Below are 16,108 nucleotides of genomic sequence, written 5' to 3' on the forward strand. Positions count from 1 at the left end.
AAGAACACAAGAAAACAAAACACATGCTATTGATGTAAGCAATACTTGTGTATAGAACACGCTGTTCTGATGTGTGAAAACTGTGTGATAATTGAAAGGTTATTTTGTGGCAGAGTTTTATTTGCATTTTCATTGTAGTTCACATAGGAATTTATTTCTGCTGTTATTTTTAGAGTTAGTAAGCAAAAAGTTGATGTACTATATGCTGTCTATTCTAAACACTCATTACATATTTATTAAATATTAAATATGTAATTCATTAAATATTACATATTTAACTGATATTTATTTTCCTGATAAGTGAATGTTTCATATTACAATAGGAAGCTCTTGACAAAAGAGGAAAATAAGAGAGATGACAAGAATGACCTGCCAAACAGGAAAAGAAAGCTAAGCACTTGTCTGTCAGTGTAAGCCAGACTTGTTTATGGAACATGCTGTTCTCATGTGTGAAGACTGCCTTAGGTGTGATAATTGAAACAAAGATTATTTCTGTGGTAGAGTTTCACTTTTATTTTCATTATAGTTCACATAGGAATTTATTTCTGCTGTTATTTTTTAGATTTTTTTGTAAACAGGTAAACAGTTGATGTTGAAAATGTTTATTCTAAACCGTCATTACATAGTAACAATGTAATATTTTATTTTCCCGTTAAGTACACATTTTAATATAATAAAACTCATAAAATTTAAAGTAATAATCATCAATAGAAATACTTCTAAAAATAAATATAGGTATTACACACCACCATAATAAACTTTTCAAGAATTTGCCATGATGCTCCCAGGGCTGTGTCCATTTGTGCAAAGGTTTGCTTAAAATCTGAAATTTCTTTGTTGATTTTTTAATTTAGTTGATAGGTCTAATTATGATAATGAGGTATTGAGATCCTCCATTATAATTGCATTGATGTTTACCTGACCTTTTATGTCCATTAGAGTTTGTTTTATGAAATTGGGTGCACCATGGCTTGGTGCACATATGTTTTTAATGTTATCACTCCCTATTCAGTAGTTGCATTAACCAATAAAATGTCTTCTTAGGCCCTTTTGATCACCTTTGGCTTGAAATCCACTTTGTCTGAAAATAGGATAGCTACTCCTTCTTGTTTTCAGGTTAGTGATGCATGAAATATTGTTTTCCATCTTTTGATTTTGACATCTATGAATGTCTTTTGGTGTTAAATGCGTTTCTTGTATACAACATACTTTTGTGTTTTGTTTCTTGATCCATTCTGCTAATCTGTGTCTTTTGATTGACAAGTTAAATCCATTTATATTGATAGTTGTAACTGATATGCACTGACATATTTCTGTCATTGTATTAATTTCCTGCTTTTGTTTTGCTCTTTTCCTTCTATTTAATTGCTAGCCCTACTGATGCATTCATTTTATTAGGCCTTTTGGCATTGTTAGCTTCATTATCATATTCTAGGAAATTCTTGAGAAGCTTTGTTTTGGTAGTCATGAATTTCTTTAGGTTTTCTTTTTTATGGAAGTATCTTACTTCATCAATTTTGAAATATAATTTTGCAAGGCATAATAGTCTGGGCTGGAAGTTGTTTTCTTAAGAGTTTGATCAATTTTTCATGTTTCCTGTTTTCAGGGTATCACTCTTATTAATTGATCTTTGATCATAGCCCTGTCCTCTAGGTATGACACTCTGTCTTCACACTGATTTCTTCTTTATCCAGATTTCAATCATGTTTTTAATCTCCAGGATTTCTCTTTGGAACTTTCTTATGAACTCCTACTCTTTTCTTTGCTAGACATTCATGTTTTGCATCTCTTTCTTTTGCTCCACTATTTATTAGTGTCTTCTCTAGACTCACTCATTTGTTTCATTACAATCATTATGCGATAAGCTATATCTTGTTTAAATTTGCCAAGCACCTTATAGAATTGTTAGTGATTCCCTTTCAGTCCTATCTGCTGTGTAGCATATGAATTCCTCCTTCAACACCCCTGTATCAGTTTGGGGAGAGTTGGAAGTTTTTGGAGACATTTTGTTGCCTTGTCTTTCTATGTTTCTGGTTTTTGTCTGTTTGTTTGTTGTGCTAGGGTTTGCAAGTTCTTTGGCCCAGTGCCTCATTCTTCAGGAGCAAGCACTGCATTATTTATGACTCCCTTAGCAAATCCAAGTATTGGCACAGAAAGAAAACCAACTGCTGGCAACTACTGTGTTACCTTGTCTACGGTAGGAAATGCAATGACAAAAATGGCATCAAATGTCAATTGGATACTGACAAGCCCTAGGAACCACTTATGTTTACCAAAACAAAAAGCATTCTTTGAAGTGAAGATAATTAAGTACCCCTAATTCAGCTAGGGGCACTATACTACCCCTATATTAATTCAGAGCACTGATTTCTGCTGGATGTTGGGAGAAGTACCAGAGCTCAAACATACCACTAGACTAAATGCCTTCTTTTTCAGGACTTCCCCCCTCTGATAATTACTGCTCTGAATCTGGCCTCTCACAACAGAATACAGACCCTGTGATCTTCCCAGTCTGAGCCCAGATGTCCCAGGGAATCCCAGATTTCTGTTTAGCTCTCACCCTCTCTAAGCCTATTTCCCAAGGCTGTCTCTCACCTAATCTTTGTAGAAGGGTATGAATTGAGTCCTGAAGCAAAACTCTCCTTCTGGGTATTGGTCTCTTCTTTGATCAGGTCAGTTTGTTGGTTGTCAACTCTGTTATCCTGTCCTGTAGAGAACTCATGGATTGGAGGGAGAGCACATGGTTCCGAGGTCCTCCTGGCACTGGCAAGGGGCCTAGTAGGTGATGGCATCATCTGGGGGCAGGGTGCACACTTCCTGGATCCTCTTGGCACCTGCTCCTTATTCTGCCTCTTGATTGTAGCAGTTTATACTCTTCCAAACTATGTTGATTTTGTTTAATTATAGTGAGGTAGGAGCAAGAAAAGTTACAGACATAAAATTTTAATGTTATCTAATAAAACTGGTTACTTTGTTTTATTATTTCTTTCAACTCTTTTAATCTTATCAAGAATTTCCCATCTAATATTATTTCATGCTTTTATGGTCTTTTTAATATTATGTTTGGGCCTTTAATCCATTAAAATTAATTTTGGTGTACAGTAAGATGAGACTCTAAATTGATTTTTTTCCAAATTGCTGAAGTATTGTCGCAGTACCATTTATTGAATAATCCATTTCTTTCATACTGTTCTATGATTCCTCCCCAGAGAAACATTTAAAGGTATAATTTCAAAGGTAAATAGCTATTCTTGTTTTTTAAATACTGAATTTTCTCATTCTAATTTTTTAAATTTATTAATTTAAAAAGTTTTTGTTGTTAAATTTTTAACATAACCTGGATTCCCATGCCAAAAATAAGTTAAAAGCATTTGGTTCTTTCAAAGTCATTACTTTTCTCTCAGCTTTATGGGGGAACTAAGTGAAAAGTAAAAAGTTCAGCCAAACAACTAGTAGTTATCATAGGATTTCCTGTATACTTTAATATATGTATGCTTTACTGAGTTACTGATAAAGATTTAACTGCCAGCAGAAATAAGAAGTCACTAATAGGAAGCAAAGTGAATGTACCATTCCACTCATCCACTCATAAATCAAGCCTACTAGTGGCTACCCATGGGATAACTTCTGTGTAAAATTTTTTAATTGGAGACAGGTTATATGTAGGTACACATTTGTGTGCATTTATGTGTATGTTGTTTGCATAAACCTTTGCTCCTCAAAATGTAGTCTTCCAACCAGCAGGATCAGCTTCAGTACAGAACCCATTAGAAATAACAACCTCACACCCCATCCCAACTTACTGAACAGGAATGTGCATTTTAACAAGATGCTGGTGTGATTTGTGTGCACACTAAAGTCTAAGAAGCATTGGTTTAAGCAAGTCTTTACTGCCTAACTTGTCTAGAGCTTCCATTTTGATATTCTATGCAAAGCAAGCTCTTTTACTCAGAGCAAGGGTATAGAGACTCATCCAGATAACTCCATTCAAAGGAACAAAGAAACATCAAGGCAGCTCCAAGACAGAGTTGTTTGGTGTCCGCACTGAGTATGAGAAGTCCTTTGGTTTTCACTTGGACTGTCATCTGAGCCACTCTGATATGATTCCATATTAGGGATAAAGAAGTGAGGGCTCTCAGGTACCTGGGGAGGAGGGCAAAAGCTGTTCCCATAGTTCAACACCAAGGGCTTCTTTTAGTCCTGGACTCTTTCTCTCTCTGTATCAGCTTTCAGGGGTCATTTCAAACACAATGACAGTGGTCACTTATAGAACATCTGTCAAGTTGAAAGTGCCATGGTAGGATACCTGGTCCTACCCTTGAAGAACTATCTTCTTAGAAGATAAACAACACACAGTAAAGAGAAAGGCAATTATAGACTGCCAGGGGCTGTTACCTAGGCATAGTAAGATGAGAGATGTGAAGTTTGGTGAGAGAGTGTATTTACTTTAACATTTCAATGCTCACAAGTAAATCAGCAAAGTCCAATGCATCAGCTGGAATTTGTTTTTTTCATTCATCCATTCATTCAATAAATATCATTGAGCATTCAGCATCATTTAATACTCATGACACTGAAAGGCAGATATTATTATCCCCATTTATAGATGAAGAAAGTGAAGACTAGAAAAGCTCAATGCCTTGCTCAATGCAATATTGAAAATAAAGAGCCTCAGATGTGTGAAACCAAAACCAAAACTCATAAAACTGATGTCATCAATTCTCCACAAGGTGAGCAGAAAGTGGGAGGGATTTACAAAGTTCTCAAAGAAATAATGGCTAAAAATATCCCAAATTTATCAAAAAATATAAACCTACAGACTCAAAATGACAGAATATCAAATAGGACAAACTCAAAGAAATCCACATCATGACAGATAATAGTCAATTTTCTGTAAACCAAGGATGAAGAAAAAATCTTGAAATCTGTCAATGAGAAATCATTCATTGTCCACAGGGGAAAAACAGTTCTCATGACAACACTTGATCATTAGAAACCATAGAAGCCTGAAAGGGAGACACATTTTCCAAGTACTGAAGGAGAAGAACAGTCAACCCATAATTCAATACTCAGTGAAATCTTGAAGGAAAACTGAGAGAATATGTTGTAAAAATATATCTGAAGAAACTTTTCTAAACAAAAAGAAACTGAAAAATGAAGAATCTTGGAACATCAAGAATGAAGAAAGGGGGCTGGGGATTTAACTCAGTGATTCTGCCACCTACCTCACAAGTGCAAGGTCCCAAGTTTGATCCCTGGTACCAAAAAAGAAATGAATAAAGAACGTTAATGAAATAAATATGGTAGTCTTTTCTTCTGTTGAGATTCTAAACTATGTTTAACAATTGAAACAAAAATTACAACAATAATATGATTCTCAAAGACTGTAGAGGAAATAGTTAAGAGAATGATATCATAAGTGAGAGAGGGAAAATGGACATAAGGGACAATAAATTTCTATACTTACTCAAGCTGATTCATTGTTGACACCAGTAGACTGCTATAAGCCAAGTAAATATAATGTAATGCCTGAAGTAAACACTAGATATCTGTAAAAACAGATAAACCCAAAAACATACAGAAAACAAGTTGGATTCTTTAAAATGTTCAGTCACCTACAGGAAAGTAAAAAAAAAAAAGAAGAAGAAGAAACAGAAGGAAAAGAAACAATAGACAAAAAATGTAGATCTAAGTCATAACAAATCAAATATGATATCAAATGTAAATAATCTAAATATAGCGTTAAACACAGAACAACAGAGTAGATTTTTTAATGACTCAACTATATGCTATCTATAAGAAACTCACTTCAAACATAGTGATAGAGGTAAGTTGAAACAAAAATATGAAAAAGGATATACCATACAAACATTGATACAAAAAAAGTAAAAGTAGCCATACTAATATCAAATAAAGTTGATTTCAGAACAAAGAAAATTTCCACAGGTATTACACAGTGATGAAAGGGTCCCTCCAACAGGAATATATAGAAATATTAAATATGCATGCACCAACCACCAGAGCAACAAATTGTGTGAAGCAAAAGTTCATAGAACTAAAAGAGAAACACAATTATAGTTGAGGATTTCAACACCCTTTTCCCAACAACTGATAGAACAACAGGACAGAATATCAGCAAGGATACAGAAAAACTCAACAACACATCAACTAATAAGATCTAATCAATGTTTACAAAACTCTCCTCCCAACAGAAGAATACACAGTGAATTCAAGCTTCTATGGGGCACATACCAAGAAATAGATTCTATCCTAGTCCATAAAATAAACCTCAAGAAATTCAAAATAATTTTAGTCAATCAGCAAGCATTCTGACTATAATGGAATCAAATTTGCAGTCAATGAAAGAAAGCTAAGAGGAAAATCTCCAAATATTTGGAATTTTAAAAAACTAAAAACAGGCTAAAAAGAAAGTCTCATTGACAATCAAAAAATATAGGAAACTGAAAAAAGTAGGTACAATATATCAGAATTTGTAAGATGCAGATAAACAGAGTTGATAGTGTTAAATGCATGTGTTAGAAAACATCAAAGGTCTCAAATCAATAATCTAACCTTTCATATCAAGAAACTGGAAAGAGAAGAGAAAAGCAAATTCAGAGCAAGAGGATAAGCTGGTTTTTAAAAAAAGATCAATGAAATTGACAGACTTCTAGAAAGAGTGACAAAATAAAAAAGAGGGCACGAATTATTCATATTAGATATTAAGGGTTATCACTGCAGCCCCTGCCTACATAAGGGCTGACAAAGGAAAATTATGAACAATTCTACACACTAAATTTGCTAACTTAGATGAAATGTACCAAAATTAATATCATCAATAAGTAGGCAAACAAATAGAATGTGCCTCCCAATATAATGCACCAATAACATCATATCATGTTTGTGGTGTCCTGACAAAATTTCTTAACTTCAATCTAATCTGGAGGAAACATCAGGTAAATCCAAATTGAGAGATATTATATAAAAAATACCCTTTATTTGTCCAAAAATGTTGATGTAATTTAATAAAATATAGACTAAAAGATTACTCAGGTGGAGACTAAAGCAACATGGAATTGAACCATGTCTTGGACTGAATAATGAATAAATACCACATATGGTCTTTAAATTAGATTGTAGCACTGCATAGATGTTAACTTGTGATTTTTTTTATTTTTCATTGAATTATAGTTAAGAAACAACAAAATATATTGGAGGAAAAGGTCATCATCTCTGCAACTAACTTGCAAGTGTCTCAGGAAACAAAATTGAAATATGGCAATAAATAGTAAAGCAAATATCTTAAGAACAAATATACTAAACCTAATTGGTATGTATACATGAGTTCTATACACAGTTCTTAGAACTTTTCAGCAAGTTTTAAATTATTTCAAAATATAAAGTTTCCAAACACTAAGATGTGGATATGGGATGGGCACAGTGCCTGCCACCTAGCAAATGCTCGACAAATGGTACAGGACAGGTGAGAGATGAAAGGAGCCTGCAGGCAGAATTGTGTTTCTACCCCCCCCATTGAGTTTATTGGTACATTCTAGGTATATGGTACAGTTACATTCATCATTGGGATCTTGTACCTTTACATGACAGGTCTTGGTTCTCATTTTTTTCCCCATACCCCTGCCCTCCCATCACTCCCTCCTCCCTTCCCCATTTACAAAAACTGTATTTCCATATTTTCATTTTCCCATATTTTTTCTTTTCCCTTATTTCCTTTCCCCTACCCTTTCTACTTCCCCCATACCTTTAGCCCTTTTCTTCCTATTACTCATTGTGTTTTGGTCTGTACGGTAATCAGCCATTTATTTATTTATTTATTTATTTATTTTTCCTTTTCAAAAAAGATTTCACTTTTTTTTTCTTTGAGTTTATTGGTACATTTTAGGTCTACAGTACAATTACATTTATCACTTGGATCTTGAACCTTTACATGACAGACCTTGGTCCTCATTTCCCCCATCCCCCTGCCCTCTCTTCACCCCCTCCACTCTCCCCTATTTATAAAGACTTTGTTTCCATTTTTTCCTTTTCTCATATTTTTTCTTTTCCCTATTTCTTTTCCCCTACCCTTCCCACTTCCCCTACATCATTAGCACTTTTCTTCCCATTTCATATTATCAGTTATATAATTTGGATCTTACACTTTTCACACCAGAGAAACTATTTGGTATTTACACATGTGTGACTTATTTATTTCACTTAAGAGTATGGCCTCAAACTCAATTAAAGCTGAAAAAAAAAGAGTATGGCCTCAATATCCATCCATTTTCCTATGAATGACTCTAATTTCTCATTCTTTATGGCTGAGTAGTATTTCATTTTATAGAAAAACCACATTTTCTTTATCTAGTCTCCAACTGATGGGCAATTGGGCTGTTTCCACATTTTAGCTATTACAAACTGTGCCACTATAAACATGGGTGCACCATACATCACTGTGGTATGATCCTTTTAATTCTTTTGGAAAGATACCCAGCAAAGGAATAGCTGAGTCAAATGAAACCTCTAATCCTAGCTCTTTGAGGTATCTCCATATTGATTTCCATAGTGGTTGCACCAGTCTGCACTCCTACCAACAACGGAGAAGGGTTCCTGTCTCCCCACAACCATTCCAACATTTGTTATTGGTTGATTTCTTGATAGCAGCCATTCTTTGTGGGGTAAGGTGAAATCTCAGTGTTGTTTTCATCTGCATCTCTCGAATGACCAGTCATGAGGAACATTTTTTCATATGTTTATTTGCTGTTTTTACTTCTTTGTCTGAGAATGCCTGGTCAGTTCAGATGCCCTTTTTTTTAAATCGGGTCTTTATATTTGGGGGGGGTCTGGCTTTTTGAGTTCTTTATATATTCTAGATAATAATACTTGTTTGAGGAGCAGCCAGTAAACATTTTTCCCACATGGTAGGCTGTCTCTTAGCTCTGTTGGTGGTTTCTATTGCAGTGCAGAAGCTTTTTATTAAGATGAGATCCCAGTTGTTGATTCTTTATGCTAGTTCCCATGTTACTGTGGATTTGTTCATAAAGTCTTTCCCCATACTAATGTCTTTGAGAATGCTACCTAACTTATCTTCCAGCAAATTTAGTGTTCCTGTTTAATATTTAGATCTTTCATCCACTTGGATTTTAGTTTAGTACATGGTGAAAGATAGGGATCTAGTTTTAAACTTTGGCAAGTTGAAATCCAGTTTTTCCAACACAATTCATTAAAGAGGGTATCTTTTCTCCACTGAAGATGGTTGACTCTTTTGTGAAAGATGAGGTAGCTGAGTACATCTGGAGTTGTTTCTGTATCTTCCAGTCTATTCCACTGATCCTCAGGTCTGTTTCTTTGCCTGTACTATGCATTTCTTTTTTTTAATCACAGAGCCTTTGTAGTATAGTTTCAAGTTGGGGATTGTGATACCCCTATTATGTCTCTGTTGCCTAGTATTGCTTTAGCTATTCTAGATCTCTCCTGCTTCCAAATGAATTTTTGGATTACTTCCTCTAGTTCTGTGAAGTATACTATTGGAATTTCTATTGGGATTGAATTGAATCTATATAGCAGTTTTGAAAGTATGGCCATTTTCACTATGTTGATTCTTCCTACCCAGGAGCATGGGGTATCCTTCTATTTTCTTGTATTCTCTTTGATCTCTTTTTTCAGAGTGTAGTAGTTTTCAGTAGAGTTCTTTTTCTTCCTTCATTAGATTGATTCCTAGATACTTCATTTTTTGGGGGATGCTATTGTTTTATTGTTGTTGTTGTTGTTTGATTTTTTTTTCCTCATTGAGTGTATTGGTACATTTTATGTACACAGTACAGTTACATTCATCATTGGGATCTTGTACCTTTACATGACAGAACTTGGTTCTCATTTTTCCCCTTGTCCCTGCCCTCCCTTCACCCCTCCTCCCCTCCCCATTTACAAACACTTTATTTCCATTTTTTCATTTTCTCATATTTTTTTCTTTTCCCTTATTATCTTTCCCCTACCCTTCCCACTTTCCCTATACCTTTAGCCCTTTTTTTTCCTATTTCACATTGCCAATTATCTCATTAGGATCTTATGTACTATTATAGTTTTTCACACCAGAGAAATTATTTGGTATTTACACATGTGTGACTTATTTATTTCACTTAGGAGTATATCCTCAATATGTGTCCATTTTCCTATGGATGGATCTAATTTCTCACTCTTTGGGCCATACTTTCTGCAGGTTGAAATTCATGCACTGATTCAGCATTCAATAAATATTCTTGTGTCTTCTATGGGTATGGTACCAAGGTTACAGTATTGGAGAAAAGCCAAAAATCTTTGATTCAAGATGTCTGCATGCTAATAAGTCAAAACTCCAATTTTTAAAAAAAATGTTTATTTAATATATCAGGTAGATGAATAAACTGATGAGTTTATGGCTGATTTGTTAGAAAGTGGGATCTGATCAGAAGAAGTAAGTCATTGCAGATGTGGTCTGGAAGGGCTTATCTCTTCCCTCCTCCTCCTCCTCCTCCTCTCCTCCTCCTCCTCCTTCTTCTCTCTCTTTCTCTCTCTCTGTCTCCCCCTCCTTCTTGCTGCCTTGTCATGAGCAGCTTCTCCTCTGCCACATCCCTCTGCTGTGTCACCCTGCCTTGGAGCCAGCTGATTACACACTGAAACCTCTGCAAGCCATGAGCCAAACTAAACCTTTCTCCTTTAAGTTGTACATGTCAGGTATTGTGTCCCTGAAATGATTAGAAAGTAGCTAAGAAAGCCCTCAAACAGAGTCTCAGTTGCTTGTAGCAAAAACCATGAGGTGGGTAAGGGAATAGTGAGTATCAAGGTACTAAGACAACAGATCACCAATAGCAACTATAAACTAATTTTCTTCCTTTTGTTTCAATGATAAACTATTCTATTTTCATCTAAACTATTCTATTTCTTCTTCCTCCTCCTCTTCCTTCTCCTCTTCCTTTTCCACCCACCCCTTAACAGCTGCTTGCCTTGTTGGTTTCTCTCTGGGTAGCCTTTTGGCCCTCCTGAGTCAACAGCAACAGGATCACCCATGCAACCAGCCTTCATCACCTTCACATTCAGAAATCCTCTAAGAAGTTTTGCCTTCCCAAAAGCTTCAACAGATACCTCACTGGACCAGCCTTCAATAGTTGCCCATATATAACAGGCGCTATGGAGATGAAATAAGCTCACTTCAAAGACCCAAATTGGATTCCTACTCCAGAGCCCTACAGGCTCCACATAGATACATTGAGAAAACAAAAATCTAGAAAGGAGTACAGATTTGCTCTAAATCATACATCTTTTCTGTGCAATCAATAAGAGAATGACAGACAACCCAACAGAAAGATAAGTAAAGGTTCTGAATGAGCACGGAAGAGGATAACCAAACGGTCGATAAACCTATGAGCAGGCGCTCAGCCGCATCAGTCATTAGGGAGAAACCACAGTGTGATGTCACTACACAACCAAGGGATGGCTGAGATGAAAAAGACAAAAATCACCAAATGCTAGCAATGCTACTGAGCAATTAGACTCTTATACATAGCTGTTGACAGTGAGGTCGTTAAAACATTTTGAAGAACTGCTTTGTGGTATCTAAAAACATGAGATCCTTAACCCACAACCTAACTATCCCACTCCTTGATATATAAGCAGTGGGAATACAAACATGTACTCACCAAACCATGTATAAAAATGTTGTAGCAGTTTTATTCATATAATCAAAACCTAGAAACAACTCAAGTATCCTTCAAAGGCGGAATGGATCAATAAACCACGGTATGACCATGAAATTAAACATTCTTTAGCTATTAAAAAAAAAGAATGAATCACAAAACACAAGAAATCAGTCTTACGACCTTGACAAAAAGATACCAACAAAAAAGCCATTCATATGGATTTAAGAACAAACAAAATTAGTGCACGCAATTAGAAATCAGGTGAGTGGTTACCCTTGAGCAGGCAGTGACTGAGAAGAGAACCTAGACAGTGTAGGAGGCATTTGAAACGCTAATCATATTGTTTCTCAGAATGGATGCTGCTTACAAAGCTGGGTTCCATATGTGCAAAATTCATTCTGTTTGTTTACTTTTATGAATGCATGATAAAACAGTCATATCTCAGAACCCATGGGGTTTGGTTCCAGGATGCCTCATAGATACCAAAATCTGAAGATGCTCAAGTGCCTTAATACAAAATGATGTAGGATTACCATATAACCTACGCACATCCTTCTGTGTATTTTAAGTCATCTCTACATTGTTTATAATATCTACTACAATGTAAATACTCTGCAAATAACTATTCTGTACTGTTTAGGGCATGATGACAAGAAAAGTTTGTACATGTTCAATATAGATGTAATTTTAAAAATAACTTTGACCCATGGTTAGTTTAATTTGCAGAGGGGGAATGCATGGAGACAGAGAGCAAACTGCAGGTCTACAACAAAAATGTAAGGGAAAAAAAATCCATCCATTAATAGAAGAGGCACAACTTTATCTCCCAACTAAGCTTTTCACCAAACATTCCTTGGTACACCTTTAGGTCTGCACCCAAGCTAATTGCTCCTGTGTTTTACTACTGGAGATAAAATTCTATAGTCTCTCTCCTCACCAGCATGTAAATGCAGCCTCCCAGTCTGACACAGATCCTACTTGTAGCAGCTCTTTCTATTCTCCCTACTCTGTAAGAGGTGGCCACCAGGATTTCAGCCTCCTTTTTGCCAGCTCCTTTTCTTTTGGGATTTTTTTGGGCCAAATGTACTTTGAGACTCTGGCCAGCCTTGCTGAGCTCTTTCCAACTACTGTTTAATTCCTTCAATGGGTAAAAGTGTTCCAGATTCAGGATGAACAGATGGATGCTTGAGAAATGAAATGTACATAGTCAATATGGGCACTTGGCACTCACTGCAAGGTCAGATATTTAGAAGACCTTAGAACTCAGGACAAAGAAGGCCCCTGAGGACATAGGACATATGGAGTCAAATGTCTTCAGGGATCCAGCGATGGGTGGGCTACACTGAGGGATCCACCTTCACTTTGCTAGTCTCCTTGAGGCAATGGCCCCTATCTCTGGAACAATACTTAAAATTGGAATTGCAGATCCATCTCATGGTACAGTGGAAAAATTACTATATGGCTAGAGTGAGGTGTCTAAAATACGATCAGAGATTCACTCATGGCCCCATATATGGCTAGAGTGAGGTGTCTAAAATACGATCAGAGATTCACTCATGGCCCCACACAGTGAATCGAGATTTGGTTTATGATCACTAACCCAAGTTTCCCTCATTAGGGAAGCAGATTGAATACTGTGTCACAACAAAGGTGTGCAGATGCCCTAGCAAAACATGTCCAAGCAGCCACTGTGACTCCAAATGAGAAAAGATGTGGGTTTTAGCTGATGGAAATGGCACTTTTCCCCCAAGGTCCAAACCACTTCATAATAAATTTTTTTAAATGAGGCCCTTAGCAGTAGTCAGCTTCAGAGTCACTCTCAGTTTATTTCAGTCTTTTTCCTTTTTAGTGAAAGAGCTCACACTGAGAACCCCGGTTCCCAAGGATGGCCCAATCTCTCCCTTGACCTCAGACCTCCCTCTACATCCAGCCCTTCAGCTGCAATGCTTCCTGTCTCTCTGCTCTCATCACAGGCACAGTGAGTCCCAACCAGCTCACCATGCTCTAAAATGCTGAAACCCTGGCCCCACTGGCCCTCAGGTCAGGTCACCCAAGTGCACACACAAGGCAAGGATCTGAATGCAGGTTGAATTTGGGGAGAGCTGATGGCAGTAAACTCTGAGGGAGCACTGGAATCAAAAAGGCTGGCAATACAGGGGTGTGGTACCAAGCAGGTAACCCCTGAAAGGGCATGTGGAGCCCAGCCCTGGTGAGGAATTCTGGGAGCCCATGAAGAACACATATCAGAATTCCCTCAGCTGAGTGCGAGCAGGGGACACATTTACACACTGTGTCATGATCATTCCGATCAGTGCCGAGTCAAACTCCTCATTAGCTCTCAGGTACTTTTTTTAATCTTACTTTTAATTGGCACACAGTGATTGTACATATTTATGGGGAATAATGTGACGTTTTGCTACATATCACATTGTGCAATGATCAAGTTGGAGTAATTAGCACTTCATGATTGCTCTGCACAGAGTCCACATTGCTCCCCGGCCTGAAAAAGAAGCCTCAGGCAGGGGTCACAGTGATTCTGGAAGCAGTATAGAGATAAATGGGGAGTCAGGCACAGCATCCACAGTATCGAGTAGTTTTCATAAACAATATGCCAATGTGCATGGCCCCAGTGCTCCCTGAGGACTGATCAAGGACTTGGTCCTATACAGAGCTATGCAATGAGGTCAGAAAGGAGACTCAGAGCCAGGAATGTTGGGGATACTTATAATTCCAGAACTCTGAGAGCCTGAGTCCCCTTGACGCTCTGACAATGCTCATCCAGCCCCACCAGCAAGGCTCTATCAGGTGCCCGAAGGTGCCCAAGCTAGCAAGCAATCCTTATAAATGTGCACAGTAGTTAACCAAGCACAGAAAGAAAGGCCAATGGGGGCCTGGAGCAGTGCATAGGGTCTGGACCTGCAGCAGGAGGCCTGAGAAGAAGGGGTGAGAGGTGAGCAGTCTAAGAAGTAGGCTGAGTGTCAGGAGCAAGGGTACAAGGTGAGGCTGTGCGCTGGGCTGTGTGTGTGACCTGCCCACCTGATGTACTAAGCTCCCCTTCCATGCAGGGCACCAAGAACACAGGTGTCCATTTGATCCATTGTGCTCTCTGTTATGCTTACACTTATGCATGAATTAGAAGGTGAAGGATTATCAGGCAGTGCTGGCATGGCAGGGATTCAAGAAGTTAGATTTGATGAAGTAAGTCATAGAATCCAAGGAAGATTGTAGAGCAGGAGAGTGGCACAGGGCAGAATTATTTAGGTTTGTGAGTGTGCCTCTGCTAGGAGCAAACAGAGCCTTCTCTTCCTGGTGGGGCAGCTCCTTCCTCCCTCCAGTGAGGGTTCACATCCGGTTCCCTCAGTCACCCCTGCCTCTCTATCTCAGGGTAGTATCTGAGCAAAGGAGGGATCCCCTGAGCAGAGCAGCCCGAACTGCCTCAGCAGCAGCCTTCCCTGAGACAGAGCAGGCTCAGGTGGAGACATGCCAGCTTCCTTGCGCCTGAAGAGAACAGTCCTGATGCCCAGTCCACATATTCATGAAGAGATCTCCAGCAGGACTTAGCCTCATTACCCACCTGGCCCTTAAACTCTTCACTGCTCCCTGCTGATCCCTCTTCTTTATCCCTCCCCTCTCCATGCAATGATTCCCCTCCCTCAGAAACTTCTGGGATCCAAATCATTGTCTCAGGGCCAGGTTATGAAGTAAGATGCTAGACGAAAATAACACATGCATGAAGCTCTACCAGAGAATTGCCTGGGAGCACAACATTTATTGCCCTCTCTTCCAGAGCTGGGAGGGTGATTGGAGAGCTGTTCAGAGCAGGTTAATGGAGTCTGTGGCAAGGAACGCTAAGAAGAGTAGTCTAATATTTTCTTTTTCCTTTCTGGTTTAGCAACAGTGGTAAAAACAACTCAACCCCATTTATAAATTGCTGTGTTAAGGGAAGAGCTTCCTTAAGTAGAGTTTGTCCTGGGCACCAAACCAGTGTGCTAATTGAGACAGAGCATAATTTGCCAGACAGAGACATAGCACCTGCCTAGTTTCTGTCTGTCCTCAGACTTCCATCCTGCCCTAGCACCCATCCCCGCTTCTGGGTTCTGGAAGGTTGCTTTGCTCTGCATGTGTAGCCACATTGCTCTGCCGACAGTCCACTGGCATCCACCACTCCCTCCCTAGAATCCACATGCAAGAGAGAAGGCCTGAAAACCAGACATTTAAACCAACATTGGTGCCTCATCTACAGCCTCATCCACACTTAGCTCCTTGTGCCACCTTTCTGTGCACTGGAATCTGCTTTGCTGCTGGTGACCCAGAATGGAAGTGACAAATGTTCACTGGATGAACTACTGCAAGTGGGGGTCGGTACACAGCTCCACGGCCCTGCAATGGAGCTGACTTTGAGGCATATGCTCTACACTGTCCCCCAGGGTTCA

General features: G+C 38.2%; 2 long non-coding RNA genes across 2 annotated transcripts in view; one reads left to right on the forward strand and one right to left on the reverse strand.

The window, feature by feature from the left end:
* Positions 1-16,108, reverse strand: part of LOC117285227 — a 64,866-nt gene that overhangs the window by 704 nt on the left and 48,054 nt on the right. The gene's annotated exons all lie outside the window — the stretch shown is intronic.
* Positions 14,442-16,108, forward strand: part of LOC117285226 — a 28,587-nt gene continuing 26,920 nt past the window's right edge. The window contains exon 1 of the long non-coding RNA XR_004516219.1: positions 14,442-14,625. This is a non-coding gene — a long non-coding RNA (uncharacterized LOC117285226). The remainder of the gene's footprint in view (positions 14,626-16,108) is intronic.

The sequence above is a fragment of the Fukomys damarensis genome, unplaced genomic scaffold, assembly GCF_012274545.1.
Source record: "Fukomys damarensis isolate Sample0158 unplaced genomic scaffold, DMR_v1.0_HiC HiC_scaffold_7, whole genome shotgun sequence".
Taxonomy (NCBI): Eukaryota; Metazoa; Chordata; class Mammalia; order Rodentia; family Bathyergidae; genus Fukomys; species Fukomys damarensis.